Raw genomic sequence first — 19,637 nt, forward strand, 5'->3', positions numbered from 1 at the left:
TCTTCTTTCTTCTATCTGTCTATCTATCTGAATTTCTACCTCAGAAAATTAAATAGTCATACTATTTGGGCAAATTCACTTTCAAACTTTTCCACATATATTCAGTGTATATACTTATAAATAATATATAAATATTATTACTTTTGGAGACATTGGGACAATAGAGATACTTTAAATACTCTTTGATCACTCCCAAAAATCTGGTTCACTCTACCTGTTTCCAAATGTATCTACCATTACAAATAGCCACACCATTTTTAATGCTTTTATATACACATTCATGAAAAATTGAGAGCATTGATTTGTGTTTTTAAACATAAACAGCATTACACTATATTTGTGACTCTGCAGTTTGCTTTTGCATACAATGGTATGTTTTTAAAGATCTTTCCATATTTGTAACATATGAATCATATGTCTTCTTTTATCTTTTGAATATATCACCCCCTACTTACCCTTCTCTCAAAATGACTATTCAATCACTTTATGTATATTTTTTCAGATAATACAGATTTGAATATTTCTGTAATATAGCCAAAGCAGAATTGATGGATTATAGGGAATGTACAACTGTAATTTTAGTAGAAACTGCCAGAGTATTTCCAAAGTGGCTGGATTTGTGTTTATGCTTCAATGTTATTGGTAAAAGACAACTTCAAAGCATGAGACACTTTTAACAGCACATGTGAATTGCATGCTGGCACATCTGCAGGTTGGCAGCAGTGACGAGTCTTGGCTGGGCATGGATGGATTCAGATTTGCTTCAGCGTCTACACTTCGGGGTTCAGGATTCACCAGTCATGGTCACATAACATGCTGTTCTTGTGGACTCTCTTACATGTTGCAGAGGGGCAGGGAGACTGTCAATGTCCCTGTGACTTCAGCCTGATTCCAATCAGGAGATAAGACACATGGCCAGGTCCAACACCAGTGGAAAGGAGCAAAACACTCATCAATCGGCAAAGGACAGTAGTGAATGGTTCTGATGGGCAGGGGTGCAGACCCACGTGCCCTGTGGTTGTGGAACCTGTCCTCCCAGTGCACCGTGAGAGCAGCTGTTTCCTGCAACGCCCAGTGGTGCCAGCGTGACTCCGCTATTGCAGTACGATGAGGGGAAATGCACCCTTCCTCATTATGGTTAACGCTTCTCTGCTTGCTAATGAGGCTAGGTTTCTTTCTATATGTGCATTGGTCATGTGTGCGTACACCTTATTATTCTGCACATTTGCTAGAAAGTGCATTTTGTCCATTTTTCCCATTGGTGAGTGCCCGTCTACTTACAGCGGGAGTTCTATTTCCTAACTGATTAGTCTATTGAGGGCGCCATTCTTTTTTATGCTTGAAACATCCCTAACCTCTCTCCAGCTTTTCCTTGACTTTCACTTCAAGGTATCTTTTCACAGAGGAATTTTTAATTTTGAGGTGGTTATAATTTTATCCTTTTTTTTTTTAGAACTTGATTGAAAGATCTCCTCAATCTATGACTGTGAAGATAATGTTTTATTTGCTTGTATGTATTTCAGGCTTGTTTTTCTGATTTGGGACTCAGTGCTTCCTTTCCATTTTATGTGTGGTGTGAAACATGTGGGTTTTAGGATGATGGATGGCTGACCGTCCCTGCTTCCTCTGCTGATGTGCACTACCCGGTCTTTCCGTTCCTCTTGTGCTTTGAAATAGTGATTACCTCCGACCCCAGCTTTGGATACGTTTGGGTCCTCTTGTCCTCTCTAGTCCCTTCTTTTCATATGTCTATTAGCCCGTGAAATGTCACTGTTGCTATCTTAGTAGCTTGTTGATGTGCCTTGATAACTGGTAGAACAAGTCACTCCCTCCCTGTCATCTTACTGTTCTAAAATTGGATCAGTGACTTCTGGCTTCTGCCAGGAAGATAAAAAGCTGGAATGATTGCTGCTCCCACCCATAAATAAGAAAAAGCTAGATAATCTCCCAAAACATAATTTTAGCGTTCCCGTCACAGAACTGACATCTTATGACAGACAACCAACTGACCTAAAATATACGGAAACACCGGTGCTTCCACAACAGTGTTTATATGAAGAAAGGAGAAGAAAAAACAAATCAGATCTACATTATAGAAACAGCACTGGCCTGACACTGAACAATTAAGTTGCTTCTCATTATTCATGGTACTTACGCTCTGTGGAGTCACTGTGAACCCTGAATCAGATCTTCATTTTACAAAGAGCATGGGCCTGGTCCCTGGACTAGGGACAGCGTCAGGACAGATGGATGCAAATGTGTATGCAGAGCAGTATGGTGGATTCAAAGACTGACACACAGGGGAGATAGCTAGGGGTACAGTGGGGTCCATGCCTGTTGCCTGGAGGGGAAGGGGACAGCATTGGGCAGGGAGAGGCTGAGTTGCCGTGCAGCCCAGCAAAGGTCTTGGCAAACTCCACAGGGACTTGTGCAGCTGAGACAATCTGAAAGATTGTCCCCTGTTCTGAGGAGGTAGCCTGGTCTTTATGGCCAAGGCAATCCTCAAAGGAAACTGCCCATCCAAAAATTAAGGAGCAATTTCTCCCCTTTAAACTGTCCAAGGTATTCTTCCTCCAAAGTTAAGTTTTGGTCTGCTGAGGGTCAGCACTAGGAAATGAAAGGACTCAGCTGGGTGTGATGACTCACGCCTGTAATCCCAGCACTCTGGGAGGCCAAGATGGTGGCTCACCTGAGGTCGAGACCACCCTGGCCAACATGGTGAAACCCCGTCTCTACTAAAAATACAAAAATTAACCAGACGTAGTGACGGGCACCTGCAGTCCCAGTTACTTAGGAAGACAGGAGAATCACTTGAACCCAGGAAGCGGAGGTTGCAGTGAGCTGAGATCACGCCATTGCACTCCAGCTTGGGCTACAGAGTAAGACTCTGTCCTCCCCTCCCCCCTCAAAAAAGAAGAAGATATAAAAGGACTCCCGCATGGGAAGCACAGGGTTAAGCTGACCTTGTAATTGCACGAGTTGCATAATGTGCACGTGGAGACAAACACATTTGGTGACTGTGCCTGCCTCATGCCCGTGTTAGATCAGACAACGGTGAATCAAGGGCATGGGTCTCACATGTATTTCATTCCCCTTTTCTGCACTTTACCGTTTACGGCTTGAGCACATTTGCTTTCTCGGGTGAACTGTGCAGCTGCAGGTGCCCCTTGTCTTTCTTAGGTGGCTCTTCAGGACCCACGCCCAGGGGTGCCACAGAAACTTCCAAGACGTCACCATCTAAGAAGGAAAAGTAAAGAAAAGAGACCAAGGACAATTTATAAAAACTATTTCAGTGATACAAGAGCGAGGTTTTTTTCCCTATAAATCTTCCCACTCAAATTATTTACTGGACAGGCGTCAGGTGTGCTGTCATGCATCACTATGTCTTTTCTGAATGGCCTCAGGATTGTATAATAAAAATGATTTTAAAATTTCAATGTGACAGAAACCTCAAGTTTATAATAATTCAGGAATTCATTGAAATGCGTTTCAATGGAGCCTCACATCCCCAAGCACTGTGCCTTTGGTGCGCTGCTGGACCATTCAAACATGGCTGGCCATGGAGGGAACGTGCACCTGCTCACCTGAGCCCTGGGGGACTGGAACGGCAGCAAGGCCTTCCCTCATAGGCTAAAAATCAAGTTCACATTTTTGGAAAAATAAGAGGGAAAACCAGTTTCAGAATGTCTGAATCACCTTTATATGGTTTTAGATGGTAAAATCGTCTCTAGGAGTGTTTTCTGAATTTTAGTTGGTGAAGGTACCAGTACGCCCATTCTTCACTGAGCACTTAGAGTGTGTCTGACACTGTTTTAAACGAAGGAGACCTGGGCTCTTTTAGGAATGGAGGACGGGCCGGGCGCGGTGGCTCAAGCCTGTAATCCCAGCACTTTGGGAGGCCGAGACGGGCGGATCACGAGGTCAGGAGATCGAGACCATCCTGGCTAACACAGTGAAACCCCGTCTCTACTAAAAATACAAAAACTAGCCGGGCGAGGTGGCGGGCGCCTGTAGTCCCAGCTACTGGGGAGGCTGAGGCAGGAGAATGGCGTAAACCCGGGAGGCGGAGCTTGCGGTGAGCTGAGATCCGGCCACTGCACTCCAGTCCAGGCGACAGAGCAAGACTCCGCCTCAAAAAAAAAAAAAAAAAAAGGAATGGAGGACGGTGTTGTGGAGGGGGGTGACACACAGGAAGGACACCAAACAAATAAGTTTCTTCTCATTTTCTGTGATACTTACGCTTGAGAAGGCCGCTGTGAACCTCAAATCAGTGTGTCCTGAGTCACTGCTCCTGGGAGATGCATAGGGGTAATTTCCTGTGAGTCTCTGGTCACAACATGTTTGTCAACCGATTAATACATAACCTTCATCTGTGTGTGTTTCTGCTTAAGGACACCTCATTGAATACTGTTGATTCATTGACACAAACATGTGAACATTATGCACCAAAGATGGCAGAAAGAGCCTGTCTTTATGGGATGAGCTGAAACAGGAAGTCAGAGGGAGCCCTTCGGCCTTGGCTGGGGACGTGCCAGTCAGGTGACTCACATTTGTCACCGCTCTGCACAAGAACATGTCCCCAAGTGGCAGGAAGGTGCCTGAAGTATTGATTTGAGGGTTAAAATAACTTCTAATGAGCAGGCAAATCTGCACACAGTTTGGATGGACTGTGCAAGGGCAATCCAGGCACAGACTGTATTGCCACTGAGATCAGTTCTCTGGCGTTTGAAACAGACAGAGACCCTGTGGATGTACAGAAGGTCCTCCAATGATGCCATTCTGCTCAACGTGGTTTCTTTACATTTATGAGAAACAAAATCCATCCCTGACGGGGCCCCTGTGTGTGGTTTGCAGGTTCTCCCTGTGTTGGCATGGGTTTTCTCTCAGTCCTTCAGTTCCCTCTCTAATTCCGAAGCTGTACGGGTTCTGTTCATCACAGTCTCCATGGCCCCAGTGTGAATGACTGTGGGTGTTGGTGGGTAACCCTGCCATGGGACAGCGTCTGTCCAGGCTGGTGTCCGCCTTGTGCCTGAGATGCCAGAATGGGCTCCGGCCATCCGCGACCCTGAACTGGAACAAGCGTGTAAACAATTATCTCACTTGTTTTTATTAATGTTTCTTAAATGTATGCATTGCTCACATTTATTTCCATGTTTAATATCAGACGTGTTTGGGGTCTTTACTTAGCCATTTGGTGCTGTTTCTGTGACCAGAAACGCACTCTTAGAAACTGAACACTTGTTTACGTCACCTAGCCTATGGGAAAATTCATTTCATTCTATGCTGTTTTGCTTAAAGCCTATGTTTCCGAGATCCTATGGACAATGTTAAGCAAGGCCTAACCATTCTGGGAATAACTGGCTTGTTTATTTTGAAAGGTTGGTTCAAGTAAAACATTCTGTGTGTAGTTACACTTGGGGTGTCTGGGCGGCCGCTTTCTAGAGTATGTGCACATGTGGCTAAAGCAGTGGATAGGACCCCGATCAATCTGTGGGGAGAGGAGCATGTGTCCTGACCTTCTAAGGGTTGTGCTAAGGGACAACTGCACCGTCCCTAAAACAAGACACAATTTAAAGCCACAAGAGACAACAGGCACGATCTCTCTGAGCCCCTACATTTCAAATACATACAATATGGTAAAGGGGTGTGTGAGCTTCCCAACCACTGAGTGCCATTGTGGGTCCAAAATGCCTCCTCCTTCATCCTGAGTGCAATGATGGTTTTTCTGGAGGAGGCTCCAGTGCCGGCCATGCTGGATCCAGATTTCAGGGCTACGTTTAGCTCTACCCTCATCCGTCACTCTGAAGGACTCTCTATCTCATGTTTATTACTTTAAACAAATTTAATATTCCAAGAGTCATCAAAGCAGCACATTCTTTTCTAAATTCGTTCCACATAGGATTTATTACATAGAAACTTTAGCTTTTTATACTCTACCAGAAGAAAAGCAGCTAAATGTCTCTCCTATATATCAGGTCAATAGCTTTTAGTTTTTATTGAATTTTTAAATCTTATCTTCTAAAATCAAAGCACCACCCTTTTAATTGATTAGTTGGAACAGTTGCGTTATGTAACATCACAAAACATTAACACGAATCACTCTAACAATATCAGACAGGAACTCAGCATTATACTCTAATTTTAAAAATATTCAAATAAAGTCTAATTCCCAGTAAATCTGTGCTGGAAGATAAATTGTAGCAAACTCGGGATCAGTTTCTTTTTTTTTTTTTCTATTTTCACACAAGCAGAAATATGCGACAAGTATGAAGACAGGAAAAAATAGCATCAAAAATGTTCGTGTACATTGAAAATGTAGTCCTATTTGACAAACACTTATTATGCACTTAAAGCATCTAAAGTTATGAAGTGAAATAATGCATGCACCCTTCTTGCTCAGCATTCACTTCATAAAAGAGAGAGACTTGCAAACATAGAACCATCTATCTATTGAATACATGTTTTCTGGGAGATAAAATATAATTCTTACACAAGCACCAAAACATGCATTGACAGTATATGGTAATGCAAACATAACACTGATTACATTAAGGTGGCCCAGGGCATAGAATCTTTGTGGAATCTGAGATTGGTGAGGACGTCCACTACCTATTACAGTCAACCTGCATAGAGGAGCAAGACCCAGGGTGAGCCGTTCCCAGAAATGCCGTGCGTGCTCCCGGCTGAGCTCTTCTGTACCTAATTTTAGGTTGTTTTCCCTTATTATTTTCTCCATGATGGCCACATGTGCAGGGGAAAGAAAACATTCCTGTAAGTGGGGTTTCAAGGATAACGGGTGAGCTAGGAGTTGTGGGAGGCCACTTTTGACTGAGGACATGGATGGAGATGCAGAAACCCTGGAGGGCCCTCCTGCCCGCCCTGCACCCCACTCACAGCCTTTGAGGTTGGCTCCACAGTGGGGGTGATTTAATAATTATGTGAAAATAGCAGCTGCACAGTGATTGGATGATTTCTCCTTAACTGTGTTACTTCAGAGGCAGTAACTGAGAAGCAGTTCCTACAGCAGACATTCACACTGTGACGGTTGGAACTGTGCACCCACCCCCAAAAAGAAAGGTCAGAATCCTAACCCCCAGGACCTCAGAATGTGACTTCATTTGCAAATAAAGTCTTGGCCCTTGCAGATGTGATGGCTTGAGGTGAGGTCACCCAGTTGTGTTCTGATACAATACGACAGGTGTCCCTATGAACAGAGACACTCACACAGGGAGTGCTCCACATGAAGACAGAGATTGGACTCATCCTACTCCAAGTCCAGGAACACCCAGCGCCACCAGCATCTGGGAAAAGCAAGGATCCTCCGTCGAAGCCTTGGAGGGAGCTCAGTCCTGAGGACACCTTGTTTTTGGCCTTCACCCTCCAGCATTGTGACAGAATACATTTCTGTTATTTTAAACCACCAAGTTGGTGATAATTTGTTATGGCATCCCAAGAAAACAAACATACACTGCCATGTCCATGGGAGCAACTGGGTTTATGCAAATTCAAGACTGAGCAGGGAGACAGAGTCTCCCAGGACAGCCATCCGCATGTGTCCACGTGAGGTCCCCTCAGGCTCTGCTGGCTGCCTCCCTGCACTATTCCCTTCTTTCAGGGGATCCCCGTTAAAAATACTCACTTTGTGATAAGATGCACTCCAGAGGCATTCTAGAAAAATAACTTCAGCAGTAATGGAATCATTCATTATAAAGCAGGAAATGTGAAGATAATTTCATTTTCTGATGTTAATTGATCATGTTTATCAGTCGTAACTGAGTTCAGGTCTTTGAAACCTACCTATGCCTCAGTCTTTCCTAGATATTAGGCACGCCTTTGACAATGTAAACCATTCTCAAATTCTTCCACACGTTTGTCACACGTTTGTAGCATTTCCATGATCCAGATGGATGAAAAGTTCTCCAAGAGCATTCCTATCGAGTAAGTCATCCTCTCAAGTGTTTGGCTCTATTCTTGTAAAAAATTGCTTACACATCAATTCTTTGGACCATGCTATGTGTATGAAAACAGTTTTAGTAGACTGGGCACTTGGGTTATGGCAGACACAGAAAATTACATATATTGGAACAAGCCACCTTGGTCCCTATTGAAATTCTCCTAAATGAATGCTCCCTGGGAACCCGTTTCCTGGGCTACTCTGTCATCTGTGCTGTAAGACGCTCGGCTCTTTGGGGACCTGAGCAGATATTGTGGCTGAGATGATGGCTCACTGTTTTCGCATTGTTCCTGAGCTAGGATGTTGAGCACTTTCCCAAGCAGAGTGTGAGCCAATGCCAAGTATTTGCATCCCCTGCAGCTTCTGACAATGGGAACCAGTCCATGGCTCGCTCATAGAAATGGAAGGGCTCTTCCTAGTTAGCTCACAACATAATGCATCCAAAAAGACGGCTTCAGGATAATAAATGATTTGTGGCTACAGATCTCAGTGAATTTGAGGGAAACAAGCATTGCACTGAACGTGCATAGATCACCCTGCTGGAGCCCCACCGTGAGCTACGTGAGAGTCTGGCCTGGCAGAAAACAATTCCACAGAGATGAACACATCACTGCCCCTTTATAAACCCGTGTGATTTGTTCAGGGAATTCCAAACAGAGCAGGGAACACTCAGCCAGTGTGTTCTCTTGTGTGGCTCTTGTCTTGATATGCAGAAAGGGTAAACATTTCAAAACAGGGAGTCAGGAGGGGTGCATTCTTTTTCCCATCATTTTTGGAACAAAACATTCAACTTGTTGACCCCAATTCAATATGTAAATAATGTTATTTGATGTATGAGTTTAGGGAAAACACACGTAGTCACACAACATAAGTGCCAAATTCGAAGGAATCTTTCTAAACATAGAAGTATCCTAAGCAGGGTTCATAAAGTGGGTTTATATATTTAAAGACTTTTCTGAACTTCATATTTATGTGGAGTTTTGAGCTACTGCAGAGGTCAGGTGATTTCTATTCCAGTCCACTAAAAGCTGGTCCTCATATTCTGTCTCCTCCTACCTGAATCCAGGGATGAAATACCTAGCAACTCGGAGTACAAACGAAATAATGAGAGAAGCTGGCATTGTAAATTGAGAAAGATGGGAAACCCAACAGGGACACACTGAACTTTGAGGGTACTGAGCATGCCTGAATGAGGTGCTCTGTAGGAGCGAGGAGGGCAGGTCGTAGACAGGGGATTGGTCTTCAGCTATTAGTTGATGGCAGGCAGGGGAGATGCAATTTGGTCAGATTTCTTCAGCTGACAAATGTCTTATTAGAATGAAGTGATGGACTTCATCCTCGGAATATTAGCTGATTTTTTTTAGCGTTGAAAGGCTCCCTCTTCCAGTTCCATCAGGGATTCTCTTTTCTTTCTAAAACATTCAGTTCCAGAGGATTTGTGTGTTCTTAAAAGTCTTCATTGTTTTTATTTTTATTTTTTCCAGTACAATGTTAGGGGAAGCCTTAAAAGTGGCAACATGTTTTCTTTACCATGTTTAGCGTGGCCTCTCCCCACTTCCATGACCTTTGAAAGAGTCAGTAGTGCTAATTTTTGGATGAAGTTAGGAAGTTTTGTCCCAAAGGGAAGTCTTGCATGCTAAGCATACTTTTTTTCTCTCTGCATCATTCCTTTCTCTTTCTTTTTCTTTTCTTTTCTTTTCCTCGCTATCCAAGTAAAGAAGGGTGATGGTGTTTTATGTTCGGTCTGGACCCTTGAAAAGGCATGTTTACCTAAATGTATTTGGGACCCAAAAGATAGCACTAAGGAATTCCCTCCTGTGATCCTTTAAGTCTCATTGCTGTTCTGAGGAATAAGGCATTGCCGTCTCTTTCACTGGATTTTGATTTAATAGTGAGTGTATCTCCTATTTGAAATGTGTGTGGTAGGGGGCAGTTATGTTTTCGTAGGGAGCTGGGGTTTGTCTGCCCTGGGAAGGGCCCGCACTGTGCAGCTGCCAGGGGCGGCCGGCAGAGCAGCACGAGGCTAGGGGGTGCGGACTTCTGGCCTCTGGCAGGTGCCTTATCAAAAGCACTCCTTCTGGTGTTGCTTCCTGTTACTTACCCACCAATATCTACCCTGTGATATTTCTGTTTCTTAAATATAGTTACAAGAGGAATAATGGAGATTTACCCACTAAATGAATATGAGAAAAGCTTGAATTTTTAACTAAAAATTTTAGCCCAGGGCTTCTCAAACATTTTGGGTCTATAAACTCCTTTTGAGGTAATGTATCTAAAGAATTCCCTCAGGAATTTTTAAAAAGTGTTTCATCTGTTACATGATAAGGAAGTGATTTTCTTTAAATAATATTTTAATCCAGAATATCATTAAAATTTTATTCTAATTTTTATTCTCATATAGTCTTTGACAATGGCTAAAATTTAAAGATACTTTGTTTTGGCCATTAAACAAGTACACAGGTTATTTTATTTTTTTCAATTACTTATGTGCACAAGAACTCTCAATAATTTGGTTAAAAAGTGTCACCTAGTTTAATTTGGTATCAAACTATATTAAAATGTAGAGAAAATTTGAGTACAAGTTATGGTACTAAGATGTATAAATCTTGCTATTTTTTCCTGCTATTTAAAACATCTATATTTTGTTCTTTGTGTAATTAGTTGGTTTACTTTCCAATCACTTCATATTATTTTAAATTATAATATAAAAGGAGACTTCAGTCTGCTACTTGCAATTATTTATTGTTGCATATTGAAGTTTTGTCTAAATAAATTGAAAAAAACAAATTGAATACAATACTCACTGTATTTTTTTCACATTCTCTTTGAAATATTAAATTAATGTTTATATGATATTTTAAAATTTTGGTCGATCAAATGCAACTTAAAAACTGGTAGAGATTACATTAAAATGCGTTGGTAAATTATTATAATCTTACTCTTCTGGTTATTGTATTTCAATATCTGTGTTTCTTTTGCATTCTCTCTTAATGTAATAAAACTCCAGATTATGAGTTACACAATATATGAATCTTTCAGCTCTCTATTCCCAAATAACAAACTGTACAAAGCTTCGGTGGATTGAATCAATAACACCTTATTATTTCTCACGATTCTGCAATGTAGCTGAGCACAGCCAGGCGGTTCTTCTCCTTCCCCTGGTGTCTTCTGGGGCTGCAGATCCAAGATGTTACCTTTACTCATGTGACTGTGACCCAGGTGGGGAGAGAAAACAGCAGGGCTCAGGAGCTAAGCTGTACGTCTTACCTGTGGCTCAGGGGTCCTAAAGACCTAAGATTAAACTACTAGAAATAGCAGCACGCAGCATCACTTCTTTGATGACTGAAAAGTCTTTGAAAATGCCCCACCTATCTGCAACAATTTCCAAACCAATATTTTGAAACCCTGCTGTACTCAAACTTTGGAATACAATCCATCTCGGATTTCCTACCTAAACTAGAGTGATAGTCTTTTATTTTAACAGTGACTACTTTAACGTACCTGTGATTTAAATCTAATCACTAGGTGCTGCAGACACAATGTTTCTGAACATGCTCAAAGTGCTGTGGTGGCATCGCTTTAGTGGCATAGAGTATCCTTAAAGCATTTTCAAGAGGATAGATGTATTGAAGAACATGTTTGTGTGAGTCAGCTTTTTAAATGAACAATTTTTATACTCTACATTTTATGTACTATGCTTTTCTTTGATTCAAATCTATCCAGTTGTAAGCACGAGTGAAAGATTTGCATGCAAATTATTTAAAGAATGATCCTTTTCAGTTTTACAAAATAAATATATTTTAAAAGCATATATATTGACGTGCTAGCTGTTTATTCACATAAACTCTACATCCTGTTATCACTTCATGGGTAAAGCCAACAGAAAATCAGAAATAGTCTCCTAGTTTCCTGCTAGGAGATTGAATAGGATTAAAGTATCTGTTGGGTTAGTTTTCTTTGTTTGAATTTGCATTTGTGAAAGTCAATACTTTCACCTGGCTATGTTTTCTCCCACTCTGGAAAATAATCTAAAACTTTGTGTCTTCTTTAACTTCAAAAAGATTTCTTCTGGTTTATTGTTTTAAGTTGATTGTATTCATTTGTCCTTTGAAGCTCTTTAGAAATATATTTTATCAATATATTGAATTTTCCTGTGTGCAACTCATATTCTGATTTCTCTTTGATGATTTTAATTGCTTTGTAATTTTATTCTATTTTCCATTTTTTAAGTTTGTCATCTACAGCACTGATTCTCTTTCCCACAGTATTGATCTTAATACTATTTTAAACTCTTCGGTTTTCATATTTTGTGGGTTTTTTTCTAGATCTTCTAGCTTTTTGTAAAAAAAAAAAAAAAACTCTTGTTTTATCTTCTTACTTTTTATAGAATCCACGTTTTTGGGGGGTTGGAATACAAATTATTTTAATAAATATGTAATTTTCTATTCTATATTTTATAATACACTTTAAAAATATGTTCATTTCTTCTTTTTGTGTAAACCTGTTTTTTTTTTTTGTTTTGTTTTGTTTTGTTTTGTTTTGTTTGTCTTTGAGTATCAGGAGTTCCAGCCAGGCCAGGTACTTCCTTGCTGCCTGGGCAGATGGTCCTTCAGGCTCCTCTGTCTTTGATGAGGTGTCTGTGCCTGTGTCATCAAAACTCACGTTATGGGTCTAGAGCCTGCATCTCTTCTTAACAGTTTTGTGATCTTAAAAGAAACTATACAGTGAACAGCCCTGCAAAGGTGAAGAGGAGCTTATCACCATGACACAGATTTAATGCTAGACAAGTCTCACCTCTCTAAATGTGCATGCTCCTGGTAATATAGTCTCAGTGTGTGTAATGCAAAAGCTGACAGATGATTAGGAGCAGAAATAGATAAGCCCCTAACCATAATATGGGAGTTCGATGTGACTTTTTTATGAGCAGACAAAACTGTAAACATTTTAGAAGATGTAGAGAGTGTGAACCACACAGTTAGGGAAGATACCTCCAATTTAGGAGATGCAGAAGATTTGCACAAAAATTATTAGGAAACTTCACAGGGCCAAGCGTGGTGGCTCACACCTGTAATTCCAGTGCTTTGTAGGGGCTGAGATGAGAGGATTGCTAGAGCTCAGGGATTCCACACGAGCAACATAGTGAGACTCTCTCTCTACAAAAAATACAAGATAATTAGCCAGGAGTGGTGGTGTGCACCTGTGGTCCTAGCTAGGAGGAGGCTGAGGTGAGAGGATCGCTTGAGCCAGGGAGGTCAAGACTGCAGTGAGTCGAGATCACACCACTGCACTCCAGCCGAGCCACAGAGAGCGACCCTGCCTCTTAAACAAAACAAAACAAGACCAACAAACAAAAAACTTCACAAATCTCATGTGTATGTGTCTACAACACTTAAGAAATGGCAGAATATATGCTATATTCAGGTTCAAATGGAATATTTACAAGAATTAACACATGCCAGTGTATTAATTTACTATTGCTACAAAAGTACTGCAGGCCATGATGGAGATTAGAAAAGCACAGGCAGGTTGGCCTGAAAGGGTCACACTATAGCAGGGCTGGCATGAAGTGGGGGTGGCATGGGCATGAAGGCAGGGGGTGCAGCAGCCCTGAGCCCTAAAGGACCTCTGTAAGTGATATGGTATGGATTTGTGTCCCCACCCAAATCTCATGTCCAATTTTAATTTCCAGTGTTGGGTCCCAGTGAGGGACCTGGTAGGAGGTGATTGGATCACGGGGGTGGATTTCCCCCTGGATAGTCTCGTAATAGTGAGTTCTCACGAGATCTGGTTGCTGAAAAGTGTGTAGCACCTTCCCCTCGTTCTCTGTCTGTCCTGCTCTGCCATGATAAGACGTGCTTCCTCTCTTTCACCTTTGGTCATGAATGTAAGTTTCTTGAGGCTTCCCAGCCATGCTTCCTGTACAGCCTGTGGAACTGTGAGACAATTAAGCCTCTTTTCTTTATAAATTACCCAGCGTCAGGTAATTCTTTATAGCAGTGTGAGAATGGACTAATACAGTAAAGAAACCTCACGTGCAAGTGTTGGGAAACTCACAGCCTCACAGCTCCCATATGAAGAGGCCACCTCATACTGGACTTACAAGAGTGCAGTAAGAACTTTCGCTCCCCTCCTAAAGGCACGTGCACTCTCTGGAAACATTATAAGCAGAAAATGTAGTGAGTAGATGGAATATGTTGTCTGTGTGTGTGTGAGACAGAAAAAAACAATCTAATTGAAAATCCAATACATATATATCTACAAACAACAACATTTATGATTCCAAGTTATAATATCATAATAATTAGCTTCTCTACATGCAGAATTCAAGTGACAATTAAGTTTAATTTGATATGGCTTGATGATAGTTAATATCCACAAAATTTATTACGTTCAGAAAAAAGAATTGTGAGAGAGGTCAGAAGTCACTCTGCAACCATTACTTCAGACACTTAATATTTGTCTGTCAATCAGCCTATCTAGCTATCTACCTACCTACCTACGTATCTGTAACTATTTACTTGTCTATCTGCCTACCTACCCTATTCATCAATCTATCTCAATAGAGGTAGTTACATGGATATACTGATACACACACATTTCTCCCACCATCCATTTAAGTGATTGAGAATTTTAAAAACCATGTTTTATAAGTGAATTCGTTTATTAACATATTATACAAAGGGTTAAGCCAGTTTTGGTCTTCCTCTCTGCTCTCTGCCCATCTGGCTTCTGATGGGACCCCTTCTCAATGATGATTATTGCCTGTTCTTCCTGTCAGGGCTTCCCATTCCTGCCGTTTTTAGATTCTGATTATAGTTTGGTGTCTGTGAGCCCGTACAGAAGCTCAGAGAGTATGCCTGTGTAAGCTTACACTAATATTAGCAAATCGTGATTTTCTTCTGGCCAAGAAAAGAATCTCATTCCTGTGAATATGGGAGAAGAGTTAAATCAATTGAGATATTAAGGAAGCTCGGCTGTGGGTGAGACTGATATTAAAATGCGCTGCTCCTGACAATTTGCAGGTTTCCTATGTTTCTAGCTGCTTTCAGAAGCATTGCATCAGTGAAGCCTTGACGATTCTTGGAGAAATGCATCATTTTACTTGTTTTACTTATGAGCATATTGTACTGGTGACAACATTAAAGAAAAGACTTGCAAAAATAAGCATAAGTGTAATGCTCAAGGTAGAGGGCAGTGCTTCTTCCACTAAGCCAGAGGAGCAAATTGAAGACCAAGAGCGAGGTCATTTGGTCTCAATTGTTTTAAATGATACTCACAATCTAGCATTGTGTCTACAATGCCTTTTACCCGTATAATTTGCCTGATCAGATAAGACACATGGCCACTGATACCATTTGACTCTATGTCCCCACCCAAATCTCATGTCGAATTGTAATCCCCGGTGTTGGAGGTGGGGCCTGGTGGGAGATGATTGGATCATGGGATAGGTTTTCCCCTTGCTGTTTTCGTGATAGTGAGTGAGATCTGGTTGTTTAAAGGAGTGTGTCACCTTTCCCCGGCTCCCTCTTGCTTCTGCTCCAGTCACATAAGATGCGCCTTCTTCCCCTTCCCCTTTTGCCATGACTGGAAGCTTCCTGCGGTCTCCCCAGAAGCAGAGGGCACAATGCCTCCTGTCACCCTGCAAAACTGTGAGCGAATTAAACCTGTTTTCTTTACAAACTATCCAGTCTCAGGTATTTCTTTATAACAGTGTGAGAGCTGACTAATAATACAGCTGGCTACTGAAATGTGTTAAATGGAATAATGGAAAGTGAGTAATAACAACAATAGCAATAATATTTATTGACCATGTGCTCTGTGTTAGGCACTGGGCTAAATGTCTTCTATAAGGTATATAAGAGCTCAGTCAACCCTCTTTGTCTCAAGGCAAAGGGCCCGTTAGATGCCTCTTGTGTACCAGTAGACACCCTTTCTACTGACATATGAAAAGCAAGTGAAGTTTAGTGAGCCAGTAAGAGAAGACACGAAGACCCTGTCATGTCTGGACTGGCCCTGGAGGCAGCCTGCTGACCGCCATTCAGTTTAGCTCATTGCCATGTCAAGGTCAAGCTACGCCAACGGCAATTCTCAAGTGATTCTGAAACGATCTTTGCTAGTGTCCATACAAATAAATGCCATTGACTTTTCCTCGTTAAAATTTATGAGTTATAGAGTGTACAGTTTACAACAGCATTCCTCAAAGGGATGTCCAAGGAGTACTTGTGTCAAATTACTTGGGGATCCTGTTAAAAATTCAGAATTTGGAGTCTTATCTACCTTATCAGATTCTCAGGAGTGGGAACTGATATCTTTTTTTTTTTTTTTTTTTTTTTTTTTTTTGAGGCGGAGTCTCGCTCTGTCGCCCAGGCTGGAGTGCAGTGGCCGGATCTCAGCTCACTGCAAGCTCCGCCTCCTGGGTTTACGCCATTCTCCTGCCTCAGCCTCCCGAGTAGCTGGGACTACAGGCGCCGCCACCTCGCCCGGCTAGTTTTTTTTGTATTTTTAGTAGAGACGGGGTTTCACTGTGTTAGCCAGGATGGTCTCGATCTCCTGACCTCGTGATCCGCCCGTCTCGGCCTCCCAAGGAACTGATATCTTAAGAGGCATCTGGAGTCTCTCTTACGAACACTACTTTTTGATGACCATTGCATGAAATAAAACCTAGGAAATGATAAGGAAAATATGGTTCGAAATAGAAAGTAATGGCTTGCTATGCAATTATAACCCTTTTTTTATGGACTATGCCATTTCCCAATTGAGGCAATTAAATAAACTTAATGTTACTTGTGCTACTAGGTGTAAACATGCAAGTCACCTCAACATCTGTAAAGGTGAATCAAAATTATGGAAGTCCAAAATGACTGGAATAAAATATTTTTATATTATAAAATTTCCAAAACATTAGTACTGTTCCTGTAAGGGTCAGATTTGAAAGGAAAATTTGTTGTGTTATCGGAATTATATGTGTGACAATAATATAATGCAATTTGCAGGGAGACTTTGCCGCACTCCTGTTCATCCGGTCTAGTTAGCCTCCTAGTTAGCACACAGATGCACATTCCACCTCCCATAACAACGGCTGGCACCTTCTCTCCCCAGTCAGCTGGATCCCAGTTTTCCTCTCTTTCTGGAAGGCTGTCACCCAGCCCTGTTTTTCTGAGCTGTCGGAAGGAGCACATTCTTACCTGGACTGAGGATATTTGGTAATCTTGTTTATTTTATAAGCACCTAAATTTTATCTAGTGGTGAGATGAATTCTATACAGCAAGCTTGTCCAACCTGCGACCCGTGGGTCTCATGCAGCCCATGAGGAGGGCTTTGAAGGTGGCCCCAAAAATTTTGTAAAATTTCTTTAAACATTTTGGTTTTTTTTTGCAATTTTTTTTTTTAGTTCATCAGCTATTATTAGTGTTAGTGTATTTTATGTGTGGCCCAAGAAAATTATTCTTCTTCCAATATGGCCTGGGGAAGCCAAAAGATTGCATACCCCTGCTATCCAGACTATTGTTTATAGCTTATTGTTTAGAAATGTTTGACTTATTTGACTGTTTTATTAGCTCCTGATAATAAGTGTGCATGGCCCTGACTGGTGTGATCAATCAAACCACTTCTGATCCTAAAAAGGCAATAGCTTTATTTTTATCAATAGTAAACTTAGTGTGAAATCTCAACCTGACCCCACCAGGGCCAGCATCTCCTGATCATGATCCCAGAGGAATTTTCACAACATTGATCAGCATGTACATATGGGCCAGTGTGGTGAATGACAGTGAAAAAATATAGTGCAAGGGTCCCACAGCCATGCAACTGCTGTAACTGGGATAAATCGATATAATTAGATAGCAAATTAACAACACAACCATGTGTCATGTAACAACTGGGTCTTTGTGTGGACATCAGAGTAGATTTACACAAACCCGGATAGTAGAGCCCACTCCACACCTAGGCTAGATGGCATAGCCTATTGCTCCTTGGCTGCAAACCTGCACAGCAGGTTACTGTTCTGAATACTATAGACAACTGTGAGGAAATGGTAAGTCTCTGTGCAATATGAATTTTTCAGCTCCATTTTAATCTGATGGGATCACCACCCTACAAGCGTGACTCCATAAGATAAAAATGGGGCTGAAAAATTTTGGTTGTCTCTTGTCAACCAAAATGTCATTGTGTAACACATGACTGTCATGTAGACACTCATATTTTGGCCACTTAATTCCAAATAGGCATACTAATTTTATTTACTCTTCACTGAAGAATCCAGTTTTTAACCCAGTGAACAAGCATTAAAAAAAAATTGTGTTGTAGCTATAAAGCTACCTTTTTTTGTGTTTTTCAATTTTTCAAAAGTTGACTTCATATATATTTGTGTGTGTATGTTTGTGTATATATATATATTTGTGTGTATATATATTTGTGTGTGTGTGTGTGTGTGTGTGTGTGTGTGTGTATGAAGGTAGAGTGGTCTTGACGGTTGGGGGATACGGGGAGCATAACTGAAATGTGGGGACTTTCATTTGCTGGTGTTTCTGATACGGTGATTCCGAGCAGGGGCCAATGCCTGCATGCCCGTGGGCAGAGCGGATTGGGGCCCTGAGGGCTCAGATAACCCTGAGGACAGGCTACCCAGACCGGGGAAGGAGTTGCACATGGACAGGAGCATTGCAGAACATAAAACTAATTTCAAAATCCTGTGGAGCTGCTTTTGCAGCATTTGCTGAGGAAGAAGGACAGGTTGTGGAAGCTGAAAGAGGAAGCCTCCCACCTGGGCTCTAGCATTCATAAATCCAGTTAGTGTTTTCACTGGAGATGGAGACCCACACAAATCATGACCAAAAGTAAAAAAGAAGAAAAAAAAAAAGACACCAACGCTTCAACCCTGGAGGTTGTGAAATTGATTTGCTATAAATCTACATCATTTGGCAGCTGTAAAAGTCAAGAAGAGGAAATGCCTCCAGAGTAGAAATAAGTCACCTTTGACCTCTGTTCTCCAAATAATTTAATACTAAATTTTTTATACCATTTTCAAAACTATAGTTAGTAAAATTAGTCTCTGCAGCATAATTATGGAGATGTCGTTTAGTGTTTATGAACAATGGCATCCTTATTTACTTAACAGTCTTCAAAGAATTTTAGGAGCAGTTATTCCAGTTTTAAAATATCATAATTTATGTTGATTCAAGTTAGAGCCACTTAAGCCATTTACCTGCGACTGAGATTTATTTTATCAACAAATTCCATTCTGACTTTTTCTTTAGATGTTAGCAATGTGAGTCATTTCCACATACCTGCGAATTCTTGCTTTACTGCCATTTTTTTATTGATGTAAAACATGCGGTTGATGAACTTGTTGGAGACGAGACATCTGGATTCTAGATCTCAATCTGAAATGCATCCAAACCTTTTTAAGTTACATCAGATAAAATTTTACCTGTACAATTTCAAATCTCACCATCCTTGAAGGGATTGAACGTAATGTTATGTTTCTTTAAGGTGGTTTATACTTATTAAATATTAAAACCAAACATTACCACCATAAAAAGACTTTTACAGCCATGGGCATTTTCCCTCGTAATAAAATTTTACTTAGTTTTATTATTCCTTCTGTAGGGCATATCTGGGATCTCACAGAAATGACTGAACTAGAAACGTAAGTAATATGTAATAGCTAGGAAGGGACTGAGCT

At 41.1% G+C, this 19,637-nt stretch overlaps 1 long non-coding RNA gene across 1 annotated transcript; it reads right to left on the minus strand.

Moving 5' to 3' along the window:
• Nucleotides 1-617: 617 nt before the first annotated feature.
• On the minus strand, nt 618-19,335 carry LOC117064380. The gene is made up of 3 exons (XR_004429416.1): nt 19,240-19,335; nt 3,110-3,237; nt 618-885 (listed from the first exon to the last, which is right to left on the minus strand). It is a non-coding gene; the product is annotated as an uncharacterized LOC117064380 (long non-coding RNA).
• Nucleotides 19,336-19,637: the final 302 nt, after the last annotated feature.

The sequence above is a fragment of the Trachypithecus francoisi genome, unplaced genomic scaffold (assembly GCF_009764315.1).
Source record: "Trachypithecus francoisi isolate TF-2019V2 unplaced genomic scaffold, Tfra_2.0 Lachesis_group2, whole genome shotgun sequence".
NCBI lineage: Eukaryota > Metazoa > Chordata > Mammalia > Primates > Cercopithecidae > Trachypithecus > Trachypithecus francoisi.